This window comes from Ambystoma mexicanum, chromosome 8, assembly GCF_040938575.1.
Source record: "Ambystoma mexicanum isolate Mex_15411 chromosome 8, UKY_AmexF1_1, whole genome shotgun sequence".
Lineage (NCBI taxonomy): Eukaryota > Metazoa > Chordata > Amphibia > Caudata > Ambystomatidae > Ambystoma > Ambystoma mexicanum.
In genome coordinates, this window is record NC_090929.1 from 247,048,907 (window position 1) to 247,063,275 (window position 14,369).

Below are 14,369 nucleotides of genomic sequence, written 5' to 3' on the forward strand. Positions count from 1 at the left end.
TCTTCTCTCCCTTCCCCTTGTACTTACACAATCTGAATGACACCCGAAAAATGGTTTGTTTTGTTCCCCTTTGTCTTCCACTTCCTTGTCGTGTCGCATCTAGAAACATTTGTGTACAGGCACGTTTACACATCACTTATCTTATATCATATCAATTAATACGTTATCATTAGGTAGACAATGGAGAGGACCTGGGTAGGTGGTAAAGAATGCGGGTAGCAAATCTGAGGACTTTGTCTAGAGGGAAAAAGGAGTAGCGAGAAAAGCTATCATTAGATATTGGGGACCATAATGTTGGGTATGTCAGCCAAGCACCCAATCTCTACTACACCAGGGACCTCAACCCATCCAGATTAGCAGACCTGAAGCTAGGGCTCAGCCAGTTGGAACATCGGTATGGTAGTATTGTAGCATGGATATGCAGTAATTGAAGAATCGGAGAAGGCAATGGCTGCTCAGTACTAATGTCTGTTTGGTGAGTTCAAATACCTAGAAAAGAAAAAGCTTTTAAGGTTTGTGTAAAAATAAGTAGAAATTAAAAGGGTACTTGCTGTGAATACTTGATGCATACATGGAGAAGGCCTCTTTTCTTGTCATCGATGTGCATTCTTCTTCCAAGAAGCACCAAGATTATTAGATATTGAGAGGCAGCTTAGCTTCTTGGCATTAGGGGCCGTACCAAACTAAATTTGATGGAGGTTTGAAAGATGATTGAATTGAGATTTATTTAGGGTCATTGTGATATGATTTTCTTTTTCATTGGGCCATGATTAAACCTGTAACTACAATTAGGAAGGCAGTATTTATTTTGGAATGTGAAAGAGCAGGTACTGTCATCCATCAATATGAGTTTAAAAAAGGACTTGGCATGTGCAATGGGATTTGTTGGGTGGTTGGTAGCACTTGATTTCAGTAAGGGGACAGGAGGCATATCCAAACCATTTGCACTTTCTTGCCCATTTAATATTTGAAAGATACACTGATGTCAGGGCTTCTGCCTGGATTTACCTGGGCTCAAGAAAAGTGCAATGTCTGTGCCCCCAGCCTTCTCTTACATTGCAGTAAATATTGATCTTGTTACGGCAACATGGTGTCCTCTTACTCCTCTCTGCTGGTGGCACCACAGGACCTGATGTGTGCCAATTTAGAGCTTTTGAGTTTGAGGGTGAAACCCCAATTGAGATCTAGAAACTCATGATTGGATCAGTGGCTGGAATGGGGTGCCATTTTCACGTTATGCTTCAAGTAGGCTGGCTGCATCTAGACGTGTATGATGTAAAAAAAAGGTTCTTATTCACTTGATGTTGAAGGCCAACATCCCCCTAAAGTCGAGTTGAATGTTTGTTGAGTGTTTTCAATGTTGAGGATAGCAAACATTGCTGATAGTTTGTTGAAGCCATATCTCAATGTACATGGGCCATGATCTAGAGGGCACCATCTTCACATTGTGTTGTCTGTTGGACAAGAAGACACTTTGTTCAGATGAGGACCATAAGGAAGAGGAAAGATGCTTGAAGCACCTGGTGGTCTATGGTATCATTGACGGGTGTGTGAGAAGGCCTTTTGTGTCTGTAAATGTGAGGGTGATTGTTAACAAACTGTTTGGTGTATATGCATTAACTTCCAAACTGCATCAGAAGGTCTGGGGAAAAAGGTGACAGTCCATGTCTTCTTTGACAGAAACTCTTCCTTCTATGAGGAGACTTTTTAAACTGCTAAACAAACTGAGTCATGGCATGCGGGGCAACCTAGGGAACTGGTTAGAGTGTTACAGATTAGGGCTACCATAAAATCTGGAGATTAATTCAACACTGATAACAATTCAGTAGGTAACCTTCCCTTCTTGAACGCATTCAGCCTATTTGTCTGACCCAATGCTTTCAAAATAGATGCCAAGGTGAGCACGAGCATGCAGGTTTAAGGAACACATTGAAATGCTGTGACAGGAATTTTCAGGAGAAATGAGAGCTAAAGAAATCTTTGCAGAAAGAAGATTTACACACAGGTACATGAGGATGCTGCAGATCCGCTTGATTGTATGCTCAGTATCCCATTGTCTTCTGTAATGTAAAGTCTTTGCATCAGATTTGGAAGGTAGAATTCAAATGCAATTTGGGAATCATTTGAGGAGAATTGGAGAGGCCAGGTTAAACTGACTTCTCTGTTGTTGGATCAGAACATGGGAGCTTGTTTGACAGCTGTGTTTACACAGTTTGAGTACACTCTTGTTTCTAATAAACCTGAGGTGGAATCAAATAAGTGTTTGTTCACAGCTGCAAATGGTGGGATCTGTGCCAAAGACGTTTACAACCTTCGGTGAAGCCTCAGAAAATCCCATAGCATGCAAACATTGGCATACTACCGAAAGATCTTTTTTGTATCGCTATCATGAGCACAATAAATGTTCCAATCAACAATGTACTTTTGGAAATATACATCAAAATAAACAGTGGCAGAAAATAAACATGCTCTTGTCAAAAATATAAAGACTTCAGGTTTTCTTGTATTTGTGTTTCAATCACAAACAATACTTCTTAGTGCTTTTAAGTTTCAGAATCTCGCGCCAAATTTAAGGGATTTAAAAATATTAGTACCTGGACGGTGATGATGGGGCTGGCAGCCTCCAAACCTATAAGTAGGCTCAGAACGGGGGCATTACCAGATGGTAATCCTACCACCCTGAGCCAGCTCAAGGCTGGAGACTGCCATCTTCCCCACCAGAGGAAAAAGGTAGGTGCCACCTCAACTCCTCGGCCTTCCCACAACCTCACTCGCCTTTTCCACAGATTCTTCTCCCTCCCCTTTCCACCCCGCTTACCTTTTCCTTTCAGGAGTGAACACACCGGGAAAACTGTCCCCAGTGCTACTCCCGATCGGCGACACGCCTCCATGAAAAGGGAGAAGGGACTACATGTATTCCATTTTCTCCTCTCCATGGCACCCATTTTCTTTGTTTACCTTGTTTTCCCTATTTTTTCATATCCGCCATGGAAAGGGAGAAGGAACTATGTGCAGTCCCTTCTCTCGTTCCATGGCTGCCAACTTATTTGTTAACTTTTTGTTTACTTTTTTAATGGCCACCATGGAAAGGGAGAACAGACTTTTTGCCCTTCTGCCCTTTGAAGGCAAGCGTCCCCAATTAGCACTATCCTCCCCGCAATGAGAGACAATGACGGACTCTCCCAAGTCGGGAATAAAGCCAAGACAGAGTGCGGGTGAGCTTAAATGGGAGTTTATCAATCAGAATAGGGCATGCAAAGAACTCTGCAAACTCCGAGAGCGCTCTGCCTGACAATAGCAAAGACAGGCGTATATATTTACAAAAAACGTCATAAGAACCTACATACTATAGGGGGCACAGGTTCGATGGGATTGGGTGGCGATGACTAACTATAGGTGCTGCTGCGATGCGGTTGGCTTTGGCTGGAAAACGTCACTGGTCAGCCTCGTGGGTAGGGCTGGGCCTGGCAGGTTGGCTGAGTTCATCCGGGCGGTGTTGTTGGGCCCTTGCGGCCAGTGTCAGAGATGAATGTCTTTTCCTGACTTATTTGCCCTAGGCCATGCACACCGCAGTCATTACAATATTATCTTCTTTAGTAAATCTTCCAATAGGTTATTCTACAGGTTAATGCAACACAGGAGGAATGCACCTTGTGAGGGGTCTGATGGTCATTTGTCAGGGCAAGGTTACCAGTGTCCTGTTGACCGGGGCCATAGGTTGAGGGGCTAAGCTTCAGGGCATGGGACGGGCGGTACATGCCTCCCTGTCTTGTTAGATGTGGTTATAAATGTGCCGCTGTGTGTTGCCACAGTGTTGGGTGTCCTGATTGCACGGGGCCATGAGTCTAAGATGATCGGGTGGGTTGTGGGGTTTACGAGGGGGCGCCTTTGGAAGTGTGTGTTCAGGCAGAGGTTTACTGCTGTGCTGTAAATAATGCAGGTGGCGGGCCGTAGCCTTGGGTGCTGCAGAGGGGGCTACAAATCTTTGAAGCGGCTCCAGTCTGGTTGGGGGAGGGGGAGCAGCGGGGCGCGGGCCTCTGCTTTCATGTTTGGCAGTCTTCGCAGGGTGGGAGGGGAAATGGCCTTGCACATATTCACAAAGGTATCTTCCTCGTGTGTTGCCGGCTTTTAGAGGTGAAAACATCACAATCATTAGAACATTTTATAATATTTGTTTGAATCACTTGAAAACATACATTTCACTTTGCTGGAGGTGCCTCGATTATATCCAGTCTGAGCACCTTATTCGGACACTATGTTTTAACAATTACAGTATTTAGTTATATGCATATACATTTGCAGTAAGTGAGGTAGTATTGAGGTTGGAGGAGTACATAGAAAATGACCCGCTACCGTATGTGACGGTGGTGGCATATTAAGGGGCTTAAACATACACGCGTGACGAGTGCATTCTCGCACATCCTTTACATGAGCCCTCTGTATGGTTACATTCGTTTTCTTGTGTACTCTAGCAGCATTAGTTCAGTTATGGCGCCGGACCGCGGGGTGTATGGTTTTCAATGATACATATAAAGAATAATCCCCCGGAATGCTTTTATCATTTGCACACCCCTGCAGGGGTGTGGGTCCTTCATTGCTGGTGTCATGAAAACATGCGTTTCTGACAATAATTACACAATTTTACAGGTTTCTTTAGTAGAAGTAGTTTTATGGAAAGGATACACTTATTAAAAGTAGTTTTTTGACATTCGTATTTGGGTATTTTTCTGCTTTCATCGGATGATCATTCTACAGATCTTCCCATCACCCAGGCCTCGCTGACCGGGTCACTCTGGGAGCAGTGATACACTGTGGACAGTGAAATGTTACAGTGTTAGTATCTTATGCTAGTTCATGTCCGTCTTGTTCGTGGGAACGGGCTCACAGCCGATCTGCCAGGGTGCTGCGGTGACAGGGATAATTGAAACTCTCCAAGGGTGGGGGCCGCGCTACAGTGCGCTGAACTCACACCATCTTTGATAGACAAAATGGTTTCTGGGCCTAGCTAAATTCAATACGTGTGGGCAATGTCTTCAGCAGGTGAACCCTCCACCACCTGGGCCCGGGTGGTCTGAGGGGATGCCCAATGAGCCATGGCCCTCACATGGGGAGGGGATGCAGGCAAGGAGGGTCTTTTGGACCATTCCCCCCTACACCTTCCATAGCAGACATTTTTTTTTCTTTTTCTTTTTTCAGTTGTGAAATGCCAGAGCATCTCGCAACTGAAGAAACTAGATTTTAGTACACCGGTCCAATGGGCCAGGGTGCTAATAGCAATAAGCCCCTTGCGGGTAGGGCATTACTGTGTCCAGTAATGCTCTAGGGCCTTCATTTAGGCCCTTGCTTCACTCGTACCTGTTACTATATGTCTCAGGAACTATCGGACATGATATTGCTTATTGCATAAAGTAAATCTGTTTTGGTTGCAGCATTAAAGAACAAAAACCACAACAACAAAAATGGTCAGTTATGGTTTCTAAAGCACACATAGCTGTGCCATCATAAACATCCCCACTGCTCATGGTATGTCTTGAGCTGAATGTTTCAATTATTATTATTGTTTTAAGGTTTGATAGCTGATATTACAATTAAAACAGTTCTAACCAGTTTGGCATATTCATCTCTTTCCTTAGTTATTTTTGATTAAACATGGACTATACCAGCTGTCGATAAGTGCATGTTGTTTGTGTTGGCATAAGTTTCTTTAAGAGCAGCAGTACCTGGCAGGGGCCACATTATAGTTGCTTCACGATGGTGGTGCCATATACGGTTGCTTTAGAAACCATTTATTGGGAATTTGGTAGATTGTGTTAATTTGCTGTGCATCCATAATTAACCCTACACAAAGTTATTTTGATTGAGATAATATTTGTTTGCATTTTTCACAGAATGTGTTTTTTTTTTCGTTTAACCAAATATTGGTTTTACTGAATTTGTATGCTTGTATAGAAATATACACTTTTCACCCTCACCTTTCAAAATTCACAATATTCTGTTTGTACTGTGAAACACCACTCTGTGTTGGGTGGGGGGGGAGTAGTTTCAGAATGCTTTCAAAGCCGTGGTCAAGGAGCACAAGAAACACTGCCACCTACCTTAAATTGAAGGCACACCAACATCTTCCCCTGTCCACCTATCCCTCCATACCTGTTCTTGGTGCCCCTGCGTTCCCTACCCTCCTCCACCTTACCTCCTCGTCACTCCTACAAAAAAACGAAATTAAAATAAAATATACAAGCCTGAAACACAACCATTTTTCCTTCAGGGCCCACCTTTCACAGTTAAAAAATCAAAAAAAAAAAAATTCACAGGACCTTTTTCAGTCTGTATAGTCCGTGGATAGTACAAAAGAATGCAGACATCTGGAAAATTCCAACTGTGGAGTGTGGAAATTAAAAACAAATAACTTGTTTGTTGTTCAGAAATGTCTCTTAAACCAACCTTTTTTTTTAATTTGGTAAAGGTTTTATATACTGCACAAACAAATGTTCTAGTGAACTTAATATTTTTTTCTAACTTTCAAAAAATCTACACATTTTATTCTGTTTTTGTTTTTCATTTACTACAACTTCTAAAAAAAACTTTACAACATATTTCACAAGTTCACAAACAGTTTTCAGTGAATTTCGGATATTCTGGAAAATCTGATTTCCAACATTGTTAAAAGAACATGATGGTACATGCAAGCCTGTAGACTACGACGGTGCCCGCAGACACTGGTGAACAAGGCAGCCCTTCTACCTACACTCGCCACAACCACCACAATAGAATTAAACCATGTAACAAGTACATACAATGTACCTTCAAATAACATGACTCACCCCAAACTTCCTCACTCCCAAAGCCAACCCCGGAGACTAAAATTGATCACAGACTCGGCAGCACCTGTAACATTTTTATTCACCTATACAAACAGCTCCATATCAACTTTATCACCCCCATTCCAGACCATCTTTACTTTACTTTAATTAATTTATAACATGCAACCAATGACCCGTAGGCTTAAAGGCGCACAAGTAATAAACAGACACAAAAACAAGAATAATACAAAAACATTAAAAACAGAACCCGAGTAGATCATATCAAATAAAAAAGGTTGATTAGGAGAAAAGCAATGTTTTAATTTTTTTCATGAAAACATCCGTAGTCTTAAGTTCTCTCAGGCCATGCCCTTGGAGACACATTCAAAAAAGGCCCTTTCATAGCTTTATTGGTGTTACTTCTAGGGGGCTTCAGCTGATTTGAGTTATTCGATCTCACTGCTGCGGCACCTACAAACCTTTTTTTACCTATAAATACAGCTCCATATCAACTTTATTCCACTCCTGCAACCTTTCCAGCCCCTCTTTCAGTCACCAAATAATCCCAGATGTGTTTTCCACACTTTTTCTACACCAAACTATCCAGACATCAGCGGATGTCTGTAGATTGAACACAGCGACCATTCCCAAAAATATGACGCAGCTCCCATTTTTGAACATCCAATCAGCGGGTACATACGATGTCCATGCACATTAAGCCGGACACTGATTGGTCCAGAGGGATCCCTATTGCCTCCCCAAAATCAAAATGGCACAAGGGGTGGCTCAAAACTGCGGGCGGTAGGTACACTTTGTGTTCTTGCCCACATTTCCAGCCACCTGATTGTAGGGCACCCTTCCCAAGGTGCTAATTTCTAATGGAATATAAACATTTGTGACAGACAAACTTTAGACAAAGTCAGGCACTGTGCATGGCCACAATTGGCATGAATTATGTTTTTGTGTGTTCGAACTATAGCAGGTTTGTAACCCTATGGAGAGCATCCGCATACTAGGCAGTGTGAGGGGCTCAGCCAGTGGTAGAATATAGCCAATAAATATATATTGGCTATATTGAGTCCTCCGGTCTGGAGCCCGAGTGTGGAAGTGCTCCATCCGCCCCCTCCCTCTGTGCCTGCTGCCGGGGGAGCAGAGTCTCGGGGCGGCTGCGTCCGCCTCTTTTGCCCGGGGGGATCCTCTCGCTGCCGGAGCCCCTGCCGCCGACCCTCCTGCCGGCTGATCTTGACGAGCCCATAGCGGATGGAGGCCCTCCTGAAGGAGAGCCTCCGGAACTCCCCAACGATCGTCCGCTCTACGGCCCGGCTCCCAGGGGGGATGCTCGGGCACCCCGGAGCCCACCTACCTGCAAACCCAGTACGGAGGCGGAACCAAATCATACACTCCTCCTTGTCTGCATCTATTAACGCCGGGAGTTAGGACTGCAGCGTCTCCCACTGAGTGGCTCTGCATGCTGTCTAAGCCCCAGTGGAGCCTCCATCTGTCCTCCCACGCTCCCCCAGGAGTGGTGCTTCTAGAGCTTCTCGCCCGGCTCCCTGGAGGCAGGAAACGAAGGACGTGCCAGGTGAGCATCTGACCTCTCCACCCCCACGTCTCTATTACAGGAGGAGGGCCTCATTCCCCCTTGCCCTGGACCCTGCTCTGCCTCCCGCCTGTCCTGAAGTGGGGCCTCTCCAGCTATCGGCCTCCGCTTGGGTGGATCACTGCACTCTGCTGGCAGGATTCATTGAGGTGCCTCCATCTACGGCCGCCCAGGCACTAGCCTTAGTGCCCCCCTCCAGCTTCCTGGGGTGCCCCTGCCCACCTGACACCTCGCCAGCTGAGAAGAGTGGCCCTGCTATCCTGGATCCTTAGCAGGCTAAGTATTGCTGCTCTCTTACCCCCTATGGCTGCACAATACCACGCTGCGACCACTAGCTAAAGGCATTCCAGCGTTTCCTGCCTGCATGATCTCCTGGGGCGCCCCTACCCACTCCACCCACTGCTATTACCACCCCTGAAGGCTCCACCCAATTGGGGGTAAGTGCAACCACCTCAAGCTGGACCAATTTCCCATAATACTCAGGAGCTACAATCCCAGATACTGCGATTGCCACGTCACGACTGGCCCCCTCCAATTCGGCCAGTAGTGGATCCTCTGGGCCTCGGGGCTAACAAAATGTCAAGACTCACCAAACCATCCAAAACCTATGACATTTCTACCATGCTTCTAGCGGCGGACAAGTCAAGGAAACCGGACCCCCCTCCTAAACTCACCCCGCAGAAGCCCCCGGAAGAACAGGGTAATCTCGCCACCAAAGATGACATTGTGGCCTTCATGCGAGACATCAAAGCTGAGTTCAGGTCCTGCATGACCGAACTCACTAGGAGAGGTCGAGGAACTCACTAGGAGAGGTCGAGGACTTGACCCAGAGCCATGATGCAACGATAATAGAAATGCGAAGCGAGATCCAAGCGCTCCAATCAAGAAGCGAAACCCTTGAATTTAAACAAGAGGACTTAGAAAATAGGGCTCGACGGAATAATCTCCGCATCCGAGGGGTCCCATCCTCAAGACAAAGAGCTACCGGAATACATAAACAATTTCTTCCAAGCTCTCCTCCCGCTTATGGACAAAACCCAACTCGTCCTGGACTGGACTCACAGATTGCGCCCGAGACGAGGAGTAGATTCAGACGGCCTTCCGGATGTGATCACTAGGGTCCACTTCTATGCCACCCAGGAGGCCATCTCGGCGATAAGCCGCACCAAAGATGAACTCTCATTCATGGGTACCCCATTGCAGATATTCCAAGACCTCTCCCTGATCACCATACAGAAAAGGAGAGCCCTCAAGCCCTTGACCCTGTTCCTCCAAAGCCAGCAGATCCGCTACCGATGGCTCTTCCCCGCCACTTTACAATTCTCATACCAGGGAACCACGCGCAAAATCAGCCATCTTGAAGACGCAAAATCTATCCTGCACCGGGACTCTCCAGAAACCTCGCTCACCTCCAGTCCGCACGTCCCGCCAGAGGAACCAGACCAATCACCCCAAAGACTGCAGCAACAATCCTGGTCTAAAGCACAGAGACGCAGGAAGATGAAATAATCTAGTTATCTTCCTCTATTGTCCTACTGTCGACCCCGGAACCGAAACGAAGCATAGCTATGCCACGGGCCCCGAACGACCCATACCCCACTCCGAGGAGTATGTCACCAACTCACCCTTGGAGCCGAACCAAGCGCGATGGTTCGACCCCCACCCCATTGGTGGGGAAACCTGTCTTGGCCCCGTTGGCCGTGGTGGTGGCCGCACAGAAAACCCCGGCCCCCCACACATTATTGAGTTCACCCTCCTGTTTAAGTTCACCCTCCCGTTGGAGGGTTCCGAAAACTCGACCATTGGAATGCTGGATTGATAACATGCTCCTGGATGATGCCTGAATCCCATGGCTCCCCCCCCTAGGACCCTCCCCAGATATCGAGGAGAGTTCAAGAAGCCTCTCAACCACATCAGAAAGTGAAGTTCCTGACCCTCAATGTCAGAGGCTTAAATGGGCCGCAAAAGAGGAAATCCATACTCTGACGCCTACAGAATGAAGAGGCCTCAGTGGTATTCCTCCAGGAAACCCACTTAATTCCAGCGGATTTCGGTAGGCTTCGCGACAGACAGTTCCTGCTGCAATTTTTGGCATCGAATGGCTCCAAGAAAGGTGGAGCAGCTTTACTTATCGCTAAGACACTGCAGCCACAAATCTTGGACACTTTACTTTGCCCGGACGGTCGCTACGTAGCTATTAAATGCCGGATCTACGGACAGCTGTACTCCCTCATCTCGATTTACGCCCCGAATGATAAGCAGGAAGAGTTCTACTTGGTCTTGGAGGAGGCCCTCCGGCCATTCGTCGAGGGACAGACGATAATAGGGGGAGACTTCAATGGAGTCCCGGACCCAATCAAGGATAAATCCCATCCCCCAGCCCGTAAAGACTATAGCGTGGCGACAGCCCTACTCAAACTATTCAGAACCCTGGATGTGGTCGATACCTGGAGAGTCTTACACCCTGAAACCCACGACTGCTCATTCTATTCAGGCGTACACAGAACCTATTCTCGCATCGACCTGCTGTTGGCTTCCCCCCAAGTGATGGCCTTTACCGATGATGTAATCATGGGTCCCAGAATCTTATCAGATCATGCTCCGGTCATCCTAACACTAAGGGCCCATGACGCGGATCCGCCCCCAAAACGCAAATGGTCCTTGTACGACCCGATCCTGAATGATATGTCAGTGAGGGACGTGGTAGCGAAAACTATCAAAGACTACTTCAAAGAAAATAAGAGCGAAGACACCTCACCAGCCACTACATGGGACGCAATGAAACAGTGGTGAGAGGGGTTCTAATCTCACAAGGAGCGGCCTACCACAAAAAGAAGCGACAGTCCCGCCAGATCCTACAGGACGAGGTAGAGAAAGCGGAAGCTATATGTAAAGTGAAAAACTGGACGCCCAAAACCCATCGGGCCCTGCAAATAGCCCGGATGAAGCTAGAAGCGCATTATGCAGAAGACACGGCACAGATACTAGCTAGAACGAAGCAGAGCTACTACGCTAAAGGGAATAAGGTGAACAAATTCCTAGTGGAAAAGCTGGCAAAAACCAGAAGAAGAAACGCCATCTTGAGCCTCCGAGATCCCCAAGGCAGAGTCCAATTTGCAGAAGAAGACAAGCAGCGAATCGCAGTAACTCACCTTACAGACACGATGACAGACTCCCCGAGATGGCCCGAGGAACAGCTCTCCACCTACAAGACGCAGCTTTGCCTCAGATAGCTCCTATGGTACGTGATGAGCTAGAGACCCTGATCACATGCGAGGAGATCGACAACGTCATCAAGAGCCTCAAACCAAGGGCCCCGGGTCCGGATGGATTCTCGACTCGCTTCTACAAAGTCTTTCGCTCCCAGTTGGCGTCCCCCCTGGCATCGCTTTTTAACTCTTTCGCCACCTCAGGGTCAATTACCCCATCAATGCAGGAATCGATCACCGTCCTTGTCCTGAAGCCAGGAAAAGACCCCGGAGATATAGCAGCGTACAGGCCCATCTCCCTACTAAATCTGGACGCTAATATTTACTCCAATGTCTTGGCTAACCGTTTAGCGAAGGTCCTACCGGATATCATAGACCCAGACCAGACGGGATTCATACTGAACAGATCCGCTACAGACAACGTCCGCAGGATCCTAAACCTGGTCAAAGTCACGCATAGAGACAAGCTAAAACTAGCAGTTATAGCCTTGGATGCGACTAAGGCCTTTGACAAGGTGGACTGGTTATTTCTCCGACTCACTCTAGAGTCCTTTCATTTCGGAGCTGCATTCCAGAAACTCGTCTTGGCGAACTACCAATCTCCAAAAACCTTGCTCCGAGTTAACGGCTCCCTGTCTACTCTGATTCCTTTATCATGCGGCACCAGACAAGGATGTCCCTTGTCCAACCTTCTCTTCACTCTGGTCATGGAACCACTGGCCCGACGGATCCGATTGAATCCCAGAATCAAAGGTCTCCAAGTAGGCCCAACTCAGCATAAAATAGCATTATATGCAGATGATGTGTTGTTAACCATATCAGATACCGCCCAATCGCTGAGGTCTCCCTGGCATAAATTCATCGCTTTGGCAAAGTTTCAGGATTCGTGATAAACTTCGCAAAATCATCTGTCCTAGCGGTGAGACTTGAGCAAGAATATAAGGCCTCCTTCCAAACCCTCTGCTCAATCCAATTAAGCAAATACTCTATCCCCTACCTGGGAGTCCACATCACAGCCCGACCGGAAGATACCTACCGAGCAAACTTCCAGCCGCTACTTAAGTCCCTGGAAGAAGATCTCAATCGCTGGCTCCCACAAGAGATTTCGCTAATAGGCTGCATAGCGGCATGTAATATGAATCTCCTCCCACGGCTGATTTATGCGTGCTTGGCCGTTCCAACTCTGATCCCCCGACCCCCACCCTTGCGCCTCCAAAGGAAGATCCTACGATTCATTTGGAAAGGTAAAAAGCCAAGGATCCCACTCAGAACGATGCTGGCCAGTCCGAACTCAGAAGGCATGGGGGTCCCAGACCTCCAAAAATACCAAATTGCGGCTCCGTTAGCTCATACTGAAAGCTGGACGATAAGATCAAACAGGCCTAGATTGGTTGAGATTGAACAATCCCGCTTACCCCTCCCCCTCCGCTTCCTTCTGCATCTCCCCCCTGCCCTACGGGGAACATGGCCGTCCATCCTCTCTTCCACCAAGCAGACTATAAAAGCCTGGTAATGGACACGTAAACACAGAGGAATTCCCAGGGACTTAGGCCCTGCTTCTCCCATATTTCACAACCCGGCTTTCTCCCCAGGGATTCATCCGGCGAACTTTAAGAATTGGATCGCTGGCGGCCTTAGCTCCCTGAGCCAGCTTTATGAGAGGAAGAGACCACTCACTTTTGAACAATGCAAAAACTCCTTTGACCTGGCTGAAACGGACAGATTTCAATATGCGCAACTACGACATTGGTGTTCCCACCCAGCGACAGGCGAGGCTGCGACTCGAGACCTGGACCCAACAGAGCTGACAATCACAGATCCCCCACATCGAGGCCGAATCTCAGCGATGTACAAGCTGCTGCAGACAAATTTCCTTGTCGCTAGAGCTACCTACATGAACAAATGGGAAACGGATCTAGAACATCCGATAGAAGATCAAGTATTGTTGGACATATGGTCTCATACGCGGGCCTCTTCCTTCTGCATCACTAACCGTGAGTGTGCCTATAAACTCCTCCTAAGATGGTACTACCCGCCCCTCAGACTGAGTCACTTCAACCCAGCCTTGGACCCGCACTGCTGGCGACGATGTGGCCTTCAGGGTTCGTTCTTCCATATGTGGTGGTCTTGCCCGGTGATAGTGAGTTTTTGGACCCAATGCATTGGCACTATTGCGGACATAACTGGGATAAGGCTGCCCCTCGAGCCGGAACCGATCCTGTTAGGAGCCCCAATCCCGGGTGTATACCCAAGATCGGGCAGAAAAGCCATCCTCCTTACACACCTACTTTTGGACGCTAAAATCACGGTGGCACGAACCTGGAAATCTCCGGAAGGACCCCTAATGATCCTATGGTGGCTGAAGCTCTGGGACGTTTTTGTCGCGGAAAAGATTACGGCGGCAAACAGAGGCCTTCTTCACCGCTTCACAAACATTTGGTCCCCAGTAATGGACTACGATCAGTGTTATCCAGCTTTAACTTTCAAGCCACGGGCGGTGGTAAACGCTCTGAGGGCTGGGGGTTTGGAGACGACGCAACAAATACAAGGGCAAAACTGTGAAGTTGACTGAGGGGAAGAGGCTACGGGGTTGGCGTGAGAGAAGTGGGTCCATGAGCAGTATTAAGTTTCAGGTAATTGGATAATGTGATGTAATGTATTGTGCTCTGGTGTGTCGATCAAAAATAAACATGTTTAAAAAAAATATATATAAAATTGCTGTTGTTTTGAGGTACCCACAGAGCAATCCGTGGGCCATGT